The following is a 12552-nucleotide window of genomic DNA, read 5'->3' on the forward strand; positions in this document are numbered from 1 at the left end:
TTTTTATTTTCCCAAGCTTTTCATCCGGCAATTGCAAACTTCTGATGTTTTGATTGGGCAGGTTTTAGCCGTAGCTCAATCGGTGATTGTTTCTGCCTTTGCTATTAGTCGAACTCTAGCTTCCGCCTTTGCACTATCAGCCCTGGCTACACATTATCTAAATGTGGATTGGACGAATGGCGAGTGGTTTCTCAACACCCTCATGACTGATTGGTTCTTCTTTTTTTTTACCCTCCCCTTTCTTGCCTCCATGCTTTTGGTCCGCTCAGGCGGTGAGTGACTCAGTCGCGTGCGCGCTTTGACTTTGGGACGCGCGTTAGTCTGGAGACGAGTGCGCGCTGCGGATCTCCGCGTCTCTCCTCCCCTTCCATTGCACCCTCTCTCTGAGCCTCTCTTCCCTTTATATATCTGTTTTTATTTATTTATTTGGAACCCATTTTAACGAGACGCCAGCTGCTTCCACTGTCTCGTCACGCAGGAATAACCCCACGCCCCCCCACTGTGGGCTTCCATCTCCGTGACAGCCTGTGAGCCGGTAAGGCGGGGGTTCTATTTATTTCTTATGCCATAATGCTGGAGGGTTCTGAGAGGGGCTCGTGGTTTGGACTGATTCACGTGGGGTCGCACTGAGCCTCTCAGAAGTGGGGATCCACCGAGGCTGAAGCGGCTTGTGTGTGAAGGGTCAGACATTTAGGCCCCGGTGTGTGCAGTGCAGGTATCACTGGGCTTGTGGAGGAGGAGGAGGAGGGGGCCTTTTAAAGATGGCAGCTCTCAATGATGGGTGGAGGCTCTAATACCCCCTTCCACCTGACTGATCCTTATTGTATTCTCTTGCTTTCACTTCATCAGTTTGCTCCTCTTACCTCTACTAAAATCAGCTCCCTCACACACATTTCACTAATCTTTAATACCCTCATTCACCTGACTAGTCATGGGCACCCTTTTAACTTGATAAGTCTCAGCCAGTACAGCAGACTAGTTTTAACCCCCTCCCCACCTTCAGCAAAATACCCCCCCATTTTTATTATGTCTGATTTAAACTGATAAATGCCTGATAACCATCCCTTTTCTACCCATGAGTAATCTAAACCTTGTTTGTCTGGTCTCCCCTCACCTGGCTAGTCTCAACCCCGTCTCCCTCCCCCTTTTTATTCTGACTATTCTCAAACTCATAGCCTTGAAGCTGTTGAATCTATTTTCAAACTGCCTTTCAACTTACCAACTATTACCAACCTCTTCATCTGGCTAGTCTTATGTCCTGCCCCCTTTTTTGATTATTACCCCCATCCCTTTACCTGACTAGCCACACACCCCTTTTATCCCAAGAAAAGTAAAAACCCACCTCCCCTCTGACTATCCACCACCTTCAGTGAACACTTACCACCTCCCTTCATCTTAGTTTGTCTCATCCTTCCCCCTCCCTCCCTTCACCTGCCAGAAATGCCATCTCTCCCTTTGACTACCCAACTTGCTTAGTCTTACTAGTGTGAGATCCATCCTCATCTCTGGGCTAATCTCATAGCTCCACCTTCCTATGTTCTACTACCTGTCTATTCTCAAACACCCCCTCTCTTGCCTGCTGGCTATTTATTTGCCCAATTTTCACTTAATCAGTCTCAAATACCAACCCAGCTGCCGCACCCTTTGCCTCAATCTCTTTGCCTATCCACTTGGCGTCTCATCGCTCTTGCAATGGTTGGCATTGGGGGCTTTTCATCATTATAGTTGCCCATAACCATATATGTGTACATACATTATGCAGCTATGGGATAACTTTAGTCTTGCAACTGCTGGACTAGGCTGTCACAATGAAAACAGTTCCTTTCCCACAAAGCCTACAATCAATATGAGATACAACACTGGGTATACATTATATGTCAATTGAATTAGGTGATTCCTACCACCTCATCCATTTGGTTTTATTTAAATATTAATATTTTGTTTTTCTGGAGAATGGGGCTGCCATAGACGTGCTCTGTACGGTGTATTGATGAGCTTTGAGCTTTGGTGTCTGTGACCCCCTTTTACTGTGTGCTGAGCTCCTAGACATGTGTTGCAACACTTAACCTGCACCAGGAAATATTCTGGTTGTTGTTACAGAAACCGCTTATGTTATATAACCAGCAGATAAAGCCTAAGTGTAGCAGCTCTGTGAATATTTAAAATCCATCTTTCTGCAGGTCGTCTTGTGTAACTGCTTTTTGGCCTGCGTGTGTATCTTAATTGTCTGGTCACTTACATTCATGGCCAGTACCATAAGCCTGTTTTTACAAAACAATATCACATAGGCACAGGCATGGCACTTATGAGCAAGTGAATTTAGCAGGAGTGGCCGCAGAGCTCACCATGTAGCACCACCTTTAAATATCTCCATATTCACTTCAGACTGCAGTGTATGCAGCTTTGTGGTTTATGCAGGGTGCAGCTGCTCTTTCCTTGGGTGAACCTATTTTTGACACCTTTTAGGATTGAAGTGGGTTTTATCGACTTATGTTAACAATTAACTCAATATGTTCATCTTACATTTGAGCAGGGGGGCAACTGTACGGACTCCAGAGCAGCTCAGTGAAAAGCAGGAGTTAAACAAACTCTTTTTGCTATAGTATATATTTTATATGACAGTGGTTTTCAAAATGTAGGACTGCAGGCCCTTTGGGATGTTTTGGTATGTTGGTTAAAGGGGGTGAATGGTGACCTCACAAACACAAGTCATACCAATGCACCAGCTTTGTGAAGAGACAGTGTGCTTTTCCAGCAGCTGCTTGTACATAGTTTCAAGGCTCATCAAATATTTATTTAAAGCCGTGTTTCTTGACCTTTTTTGGATGGCACCCAGATTGAGTGTGAGGAGACAACTTCCCTGCCCAAGATTTGCTTTTAGCATTACCAGTTAATCACTATACATTTAATTTGTAAGCAACCGGAGAAGACCCAGAAAGTCCATACATGTTTAATGGGCAGTGGAAGGGACCAAAAGAGAAAATAATGAACAGTTTAATAAACCAGCAAAAGTGCCTTAGATTTAACTTTTAGCAGTAACATACTGAGAATGCCCTAGTTTTCATTTACAAGGGCAATTGCTCCCAAACTTGGAGACATGGAGCAGTAGCTGGGGTGCTCAGCCTTAGAGGGAGATTTGGAATTAGTTTGCTTTGTTATATACACCTGAAAACTCTGCTTTAAGGTTAATTATGGAAAAACTTATGTATATATTCTTGGACCTGTGGCAGTATTGCTGTGCAAGCCAACCCCAAACCATTGGATCATTGGACTGGAGCATCTTTAGCTGGTCATGCACACCACCTGCAACATTAGCATCAACCAATTCCTCTGGGAGGTGCCCTTGACAATTAGCGTGGGTGCAAAATTCATGGTGGCACCTCCAAGAGGTTCTTGATTCAGTAAAGTACTCTAGGGTGACACTGGGTTTGGGTCTCAAGCTGCACAGACACTTTTCTAGATGATGGGTTTTTATAGCAGCAGGGTAGAGCATTTTGGCTGGTGACATTTTTGGACAAAGATTTAAAGCTTTTTGGTGAATCACTCAAAAGAGCATGAGTATTTCATTTTTTGCATCTTACAGATAGTATATGGAGAAAATAGGATTGTCTTGAAAAAGAAAAGGAAGAATCCACCAAATAATTGTTCACTAATGATCAACATTTGAAATTTCAGCTGCTTGCCATGAGGCCTTGCTGCTCTAAAGGACTACTCTTATGGTTTTGGTAATAATGCAATACAGTATATTTATTCATTACAAAAAATCTTTGTATATCTTTTATGGGGTCATAGTTGAACACAGAAGGGCCACACGAGGGCTAAAGCTGCCTGTCCAGAACCATTGCTGTAGGGAATATCTGTCTGTTTTATAACGTAATATAGTTTTTTTCAATAGATTTAACATTTTATTAAATTATCTTAAAGGGCATTTAAAGTCTAAAATAGAATAAGGCTAGAAATGCTGTATTTTGTATACTAAATATAAACATGGACTTACTGCACCACAAGCCTAATCAAACAAATGATTTATGCTTTCAAAGTTGGCTACAGGGGGTCACCATCCTGTAACTTTGTTAAACATCTTTGCAAGACCAAGACTGTGCACATGCTCAGTGTGGTCTGGGCTGCTTGGGGATCATCATAAACAAAGCTGCTTGAGTTCTGCATGACTGGGAAGTAAGGCGGGGGCTCCCCCTGCTTTTCATAAGTATGATTGTTTCTCTGCAGAGCAGTTAGGGACCATCTGACAATTCCTATCCACAGCAGTAAATGAAGGGAAAATTTAACTGCATACAGTCAGGTTTCTTATAAAAAACAGTACAGATTTTTTAACTAAAGTATATTGGAGATAGGTTTCTTTTTCATTAAAGAAAGTAAAAATGGGATTTTATGGGATTTTAACGATGTCCCACTGCGACTCCTTCAGTTACGAGTAGGAGAAACAATAGCCTGTCAGAAAGCAGTTCCATAGTGCAGCGCTGGCTCTTACAGAAAGCACATGCCCAGGCAAAATGACCGGAGATGGCTGCCCACATACCAATATTACAACTAAAAAAAATTACACTTGTTGGGTTAGGAATGAAATTCCATTGTAGAGTAAATTGTTTGTTATATATGAGGTTTAAAAGTTGGAGTCATTAGCACTTTACGTACTCCTTTCTATGAATGTGTGTAATTCAGCAAATCCAATTAGGAAAAAAATGCTGCAGCTTTCTGACTTGGTTTGTGCAGCATCACACACCACGCTATATGTGTTTTGGTTTTTTACGATACATTGGAGTCTATGGGCATTTTTTTGCTGCAAAACATGGCAAAAACTTTTGCTCATCACTACACAAGACGAAACGCAGAGAGAAGGGGATTGGCGCATGTGTGTAGCTCCACTGACCAGCACAGTGTTGGGCAGGAAAACACAAGCGTGTATTTTTGGGCTTATCTCCACTTTGTGAAGCTGTAGTCAGGCCAACACTGTTCTCGTCAATGGAAACACACAGGAATGGATCCACTTCTCTACTTTTGCAGTACAAAACTCCGGTGGAGAGAAGTGGCCTGTATGCCCTCAGCCTTAGGGCTATTCCACACGGGGAGATAGCGACGCGTTTGCCGCCGCGACCGGCGGCAAACGCCTGAAAAAAGCCTGAAAAAGCCTGGCGAGGCATTTTCATGCGACTGTTGAAAAGCGCATCGCCTCGTGTGGTTAGCACAGGCGTTTTTACATAGGCGCCCATACAAAACTGTCGCCTGCGCCGGTCGCGGCGACTGTCGCGGCGCTTTGTCGCCGCGACCGCAAACGCGTCGCTATCTCCCCGTGTGGACTAGCCCTTAGGACTCAAAATCACACTGCAATCAGCAGAGATACAATCAGACCTGTAGTTTGAAGGAGCCCTTATCTGCGTTAAGAAAGTTGTTGATAAACTACTCAAATATTTACTTTCTCATTACTTGTGGAAAGACTTTTAATACTAAGAATGGGATGAAATCCGTGCTATATATCGCTATATCCCATGGATTGTGTCTGATTTGGCTCTCCAAGTACTATTGATCCATTAATTTTGTTCTGAACAAGCTTCAGGTTTATCCAAGTCTCATCTATGCACAAGCATCAGCATCTCCTGTGATTGCCATTTGTGTGCAGATCATTAGTAAGGTTAATATTCTCCAACACCAACTGCCTTATAGAATTTCTAAAGAAAATCTACCAAAAACTTAACTGTTTCCCTGTACCTGATACAGAAATGCAGAGCCACTCTGGGACTTGGTCACCGCCATGTTTAGTCACATGAGGCTTTATTGCACCGATTAATAGGTATGGTCATATGAAGCTTATCCATGGTTATGCTTCAGTGACCATTCTGTTGCCTGGTAGTGCTCAGTTTGGGGCTGGAGGTGATGCATGGAAACCTGGTGGCCCCCAGCCATAATGCACAGCTTTGCATATGAGCAACATGTACAAGGCAATTGTTGTGTTTCATGGCAGTGGGCTTGATGTAGTTGAGAAGGATGCAGGGGTCTAGCAGGTGAAAAGCATTCAACATTTGCTATATCTGTATGTGTGAACATTTAAGAAACAGTTGGATCTATTTTTCCATATGTTGCACAGCAGTCAAATGCAGGCCGTGGTGGTCTGGTCACATCAAATAGTAATTGTAGCATGTAGGTACTATGCTGTGAGTTTTGGTTGGTTTCTGAATGCCACACAACATAATTGTTCTAGTTCTAGTCTAGCAGCAAGTTATTTTGAATTAAAATTATAATTATGTGGGCTTATGCAAGACTGGTCAATAGCATTCCTTTGCTGATGCTATAATAAAGCTTCAGGTTTTGAACAAAGCATTACGGTATATAGCCACCACTCAAGCTTTCTACAGGAGCTATGTTAATATCTGTTTCTTTAGTAAGGTTTCCAAATAAATGGTCCTTCTCATAGCTTAAGAGACAACACCTGTACATTATGGGTACATGGTTGTAAGTCCATCCACTAGCAATCAAGGGTAAAAATAACCCTCTTTCTGATACAATGATATCCTTTTGGGCTTATGCAAAGTAGGTGCATAAACACTATCTGAGCTTCCAGAAAGATGTTTTAAACCCGATTCCACAGATTGGAAAGAAACCGTAAGCCTGTCTCTTGACTTACCCCTTTTGGTATTCCTTCCTGCCATAACTTCTGAAATTCTGAATTAACTTCTGAATTTGCACACAAATACCTTAGAACATCTGTAAGGACCTTGTTATGAACTAAGACGGCCCAGTCTGAACTCCAGTTAAGTTAGGAGATATTGGGTACCCCTCAACTGTAGCAGAGTGACCCAATGTTTCCATATATCTGTACTAAAGGTCGAAACTCTAACTGGGACTTGAGCGGAAAAAGTCCAGTGCTTGGGGTATGGTCTAGTACAGTGATCCGCAACCTTTTTTTTTTATCTGTGAGCCACATTAAAATTAGGGATGCACTGAATCCACTATTTTGGATTCGGCCGAATCCTTCATTGAAAGATTAGGCCGAATACCTAACCAAATCCTAATTTGCTATGTTTTTTACTTCCTTGTTTTGTGACAAAAAGTCACTTGATTTCCCTCCCCACCCCTAATTTGCATATGCAAATTAGGATTTAGATTTGGGTCGGCTGGGCAGAAGGATTCAGCTGAATTATTTATTTATTATTTATACTCCAAATTGCAACCAACACTATTCTTTGAGTTGGGTAAAGTCCACAGGACTGCAGCACATTGACAAAGTGAATCCGTTATGCTTTTTTGTATTGGCTCCAATTCATGTAGACAAAAATGCCTGTGAGTTGGGTTGAGGAACTAGTGAGGCAAGTTCGGAAAACAAATGGCTAATTCTAAGCAACTTTTCCATTGGTCTTCATTATTTATTTTATCCAGTTTTTTTTTTTTAAATTATTTGCCACCTTCTTCAGATTATTTCCAGCTTTCAAATGGGGTCACTGACCCCATCTAAAGATAGCTGTTCTGTAAACACATTTATTGTTATTTGTATTACTCATCTTTCTATTCAGCCACTCTCCTATTAATATTAGACTCTTATTCAATTCAATGCATGACTGCTAAAATTGCAAGCTAGAGAGCTGCTGAATAAAAAGTAAAAACCACAAATAATACCCAATTGCAAATTGTCTCAGAATATGACTTTACACCATACTAATAGTTAATTTAAAGGTGAACAACCCCTTTAATTAGCCTTGCTACTGTGCCATATTTTCTGCCTTAAATGCCTCCCAACCAGGTGGTAGCTCTAGGGCAGAAGTGCCCTTACTTTACTAATGCAAGGTCTACTTTTACTGGTGATGTTCCATTATGAGCTAAATCCATAAAAGCAGTTAGCATTCTGTTCCATGGAAAATATTAAATATTTATGAGAATATGTATATTGTAATTTAAACATCTATTTTTTTGTAACCTTAACATTAAAAAAATATTAGTGAAAATCATGAAAGAGGAGGGTGATTTAGAAAAGCTGTTTGTTGATCGAGTAAAATTGGGTCAGGCACAATTCCCCCTGTTAACTGCAACAAAGTTGGAATTCTGGGGGAAAAAACACTACATTGTGGGTAAAAAATAAGGCGATAGAGCTCTTGCACACCAAACTTGTGGTCTTAAAGGAACAGTAACACCAAAAAATGAAAGTTTTTTTAAAGGAATGAGAATATAATAAACTGTTGTGTTTGTGCAAACACTACAATAGTTTACATAAACAAGCTGCTGTGTAGCCATGGGGGCAACTGTTCAAAGCTGAAAAAGGAGAAAAGGCACAGGATATACAGCAGGTATTCTACAGGATTTATCTATCTGCTGTGTATCCTGTGCTTGAATGGCTGCCCCCATGGCTACACAGCAGCTTTTTTTATATAAACTATAGTCATGTCTGACGCAAACACAACAGCTTTCCCAGTGTAGCACAACAATATATTATATTTTCATTCCTGTATTTAACTCTATTCTTTGTTACATAATTTTGTCTGCTATATATCCATATTGGGGTCTCTAAATGCGAGATACTTTGGCAAACCTATGCACAATTGGCAGCAAATTGTTCAGTGGACCCCTGGCAATCATATTCAGGGTGCTTTTTCTTGGTACCTAATACAGTGTGGGTTATGTAGAGCAGCAAATTTGTGATTTTTTTTCAGAATTTTGATACATTTTTATAAAAACCGCTACGTTCAGACAAGCTTTTATGTTTGGTAGTTAGCATTAGAGAGACATAGTTACCCATTTTGGAATCCGCAGAATTTGTACTTTTCAAAAATATATGGTGTTCGATATTCTATTGCGGGGAGTTTTTGATGTACAGAAGTCCTAAATCTCCCTAAAACTATACATATCTGGTATTGGCACTTTCAAGAGACATGAAGCTTTCCAAATCAGTTGGATTTTCATGCATAAAATGAAATATTTTTCTGTATAAATTCATACATAGGATTTTTTTTTTTCTTATTTTTTTTTTTTTTTGGTATTTAGCACTATAAATCTTTTTGCAGAGGTTGAAATACATGAAAACTCAGGCAGATTTCTCCCATAGGTTCTCCCTAAAAAAACAATGTATAGTTTTCCTAGGAAAACTAAAGGGTTCCCCTCAAAAAATAGAGAGCACAAAAATGTTTCAAGAACATCAGGCATTTTTGTAACCAAAATGTCAAATTCTGCTGGCACTTAAAGGGTTAAAGAACAAAGTCATCCTACTCATTTTTTGTGAACACCCGCACCCTAACAATGTGGTGGTGTTTCATATGGATGAGTCTGTTTTCTCTCTCCTCCTCTCCCTCCCTAATTGGGTACAGCTTAATGTCACAAAGGATTGTATGTTGGGTATAACTGATCCAATGTTCATAAATATTTTTTACAAAGTCCTAATAACTGATTGCTGGAGTATGAGTTTATTATTGTTCTATTGACTGTTTTCAATTCTTAAATTTGAACCACCCAAAAAGTATTTTGTACAATCGATCAGAATATAATTCTAAGCAACATTCCAATATATATTCATTTTTAACAATCGTTGCTTATTTGTAAATGGCATTGCTTCTAAAAGCAGTACCTTTCTAGTTATTTCAATTTTCTGCACTGCTCGTTCTGACTCCTGAAGCATTTTAATAGAAACATGTATTAACAGACCTGAGGGAGAACGGATTGCGTGTCCTTGTTTCCAGAGATAAGAAAAGGGATAGGAATTTTAATGGATGTCTATTGAAAAGTTGCTTACAATTGGATTTTCTTTCATTAGCAGGTCCCCTTTCATTCATTGTAACAATTTGTCAGCATTGTCCAGATCTCTCCATCTTTGATTACTCTTGCTCTCTGTGTGGACCACTTTTTGCACTTCTAGCTGCCATATTGGTTACTTACTGGAAAAGTGAAAAACAGGAACTGTCTGTGCTGTACTGTATTTGGGTGCTGCAGCTGTTCTGTATTCGGGGGGTGACTAAGACTGACAGAGGAGCGTCTGCTGTTGGGTCAGCTGCAGGCTAATTTTGGCATGCCCGGGGACATAGCAGGAAAGCAGTGCAGCTGCTTATAAGATTAGAGACATAGGCCTACTAAGAAAGAGATAATTGGGGAGTTTGTGGGGGCTTGTTTATTTACAGCCTATAAACCTGCTAGCAATGTGAGCTTTAGGAACTCTACAGAAATGCTGCCATCCTATGTAATAATATGCCACTCCAGACATGCCAAGTGATCCGAGAGTTGCCGCCTTGTAGAAACAGCCAAGCCACCCCCTTTGGTTTCCCTGAAGTGTGTGTTTCCTAAATGTCTCCCTTGGGCTCAACTGCTGGATTGGTCAGGGCATAATGACGGCATGGTCAACAACTTTCTCTAAACAAACTATTTGATAAATGTTTAGCGTTTTTGATTCTCTGCAAAATCAAAAGTTGGCATGACTAGGACTCCATATGTAGCCCAGTGTTATGCCCTAGACCAGTGCTGTCCAATTTATATGGTACCGAGGGTCGGAATTTTTTCGAACCTACATGGTGGAGGGCCGATAACGGAAGCCAGTGTTAGCCACTCTTTAAACCACAGCCATGTTACCGCAAGACCATGTCCACATTAATTGCACACCAAAAAACCAAATGGTTGGTGCTCAGTTCAGGGATCAGGGCTGGAACTAGGGGTAGGCAGCTGTCTAGGGTGCCATCATTGAGGGGCGCACTTTTAAGGGAATTTTTTTTTAATTTTTTTTTTTTTTTTTCCAAGCGTTTATTTAATAATTTGTTTCAGTAATCATGGTCACCCAGTTGGGTGGAATCCATCTCCTTCACCTTCTCCCTCTTGCCGGCAAGTAATAGCTCCTTCTGTGCGGTGCAACGCGACGTGCATACACGTGTCAATGATGTCACTGATGTGTTGGGTGACAGAGAGAGGCAGAGAGCTGGTGGCCTGCTTGGTGTGGCTCGCTGCTCTCAGCCTTGCACAGTTGCACTGAACTGAAGACATTCTTTCTATTACTGTAAAGTGTGAAGCTTCCTGCTGGCACAGCCAGGTACAGATTTGGGGACCAAATGTTTGCTGTTGTTGCTGGGCTGGGTGCTGGCACAGGTACATAAATACTTGGGGGCAATATGATGTGATCAGATTTATTTTTGGCTGCTGCTGACTCAGGTAAAGATTGGGGGCAATATCATGGCTGCAGGAGGGCTGTATGATGAATGGCTGCTGAGCTTGCATGCACAGGTACAGGGAGCAGTGATATAAACGAAAAAGTGTTTTACACTTTGTTGCTCTCTTTGTTTAAAAACCATCATGTTAAGGAGGGAAATGGTAATGCAGGACAGGGGGGCACTGAGTGAAGCTTTTGCCTAGGGTGCTGAACTTCCTTATGACTGCCCTGGCAAGGATGTCACTCATATGTGAAAAAAGCTGTCATATAAGACATACCCTCCTCCTCCCCTGTGTATAATACAGTACCCCAGCATATGATTAAACACCTTAGGGGCCACTAACAATAATTTTCAAATGCTAACAAACTCCCAGAACAAATACCAAAGTATGACACACACACAGGGAGTTTATGGAAGGCAGAACAGAACAGGAGACAGGAAAATCAGGACCAGTCTAATATGTACTACATACAGTGACTCCGTGCTGGTGCCCCATTAGCATTTTATGTAAAATGTGAACAGGTGAACAATGTGAGCAGTTTCAGTCTGGGTCTCAGGTGTGAACAGTACAGGGCTTTAGGAGTGTGAACAATAGAGGTGTCACAAGTGTGAACAATGCAGGGGGTCACAGGTGTGAACAATACAGGGGATTACAGTGTGAATTTGAGGTTTAAACAATGCAGGGACCAGTCAATCTCTGTAGTGATACCTTTTAAAATTTACACATGGTAAACAGACACAGCAGGCACACTTTGATATGGAGGGCCACATAAGGGGGGTCGCGGGCCGCATCCGCCAGTTGGACAGCCCTGCCCTAGACAAATGCAGTCAGCTCTCACTCACTGTGTAATGAAGTTGTTGTGCTCACTGCTTGATTCTGTACTCCAGAACATTCTTCAGCATAATTAAACAAGTGTGAGTGGCTATTACTTGCTGACAAATTCTTATAGTCATTAATATCACCTCATTAACAAGTTATCAAAATGTTCTATTGATATCTATTAAAGCTGCCTGAAGGCAAATTACCGTTTCCATGAGTTGCCCTTGTCATGTTTTTTAAACCCAAACTGTGATGTGTATAAATTTCTGACTTATTCTGTGTTCTTGTGATTATTTATTTGTCAAGTATCAGTATCTGCCATTGCACTATATCTCTATAAATAGAAGAATGTGCCTTTTAAAATGTGCATTTTTTTTTTTTTGATGTTTTAATTTAAATGTGCCCCAAAAACCATTCTAGCATCGCTCATCCTCTTGATTTCCACTGACCGCTTTCCGAGGCAGCACTTGGCACTGTAGGATGGCAGCCAGTCTTAATCTTGTGAATGAAGTGATTGGCGGACCTAGTAGGGAACTGTTGTATATAGTGCAGAGGGCTATTAAAAGCCACCTACATCCTTATGTCTGCTTGGGAATCAAATTTAGATTG

The 12552-nt window shown here is 41.2% G+C and overlaps 1 protein-coding gene across 10 annotated transcripts in view; it reads left to right on the forward strand.

Annotated features, from left to right (window-relative positions):
* Positions 1-265: 265 nt before the first annotated feature.
* The window catches only part of r3hdm1.S (R3H domain containing 1 S homeolog), a 67447-nt gene continuing 55160 nt past the window's right edge, over positions 266-12552 (forward strand). For 4 of the 10 annotated variants that reach the window (XM_041578558.1, XM_041578561.1, XM_041578563.1 and 1 more), the window contains exon 1: positions 267-535. The gene's annotated coding sequence lies outside the window, so the exon portion shown is untranslated. Of the gene's footprint in view, positions 536-694; positions 716-12552 lie in introns of those variants that run through there. The other 6 variants (XM_041578564.1, XM_041578566.1, XM_018238708.2 and 3 more) reach the window with 4 other exon arrangements.

Source organism: Xenopus laevis, chromosome 9_10S (genome assembly GCF_017654675.1).
Source record: "Xenopus laevis strain J_2021 chromosome 9_10S, Xenopus_laevis_v10.1, whole genome shotgun sequence".
NCBI classification, from domain to species: Eukaryota; Metazoa; Chordata; class Amphibia; order Anura; family Pipidae; genus Xenopus; species Xenopus laevis.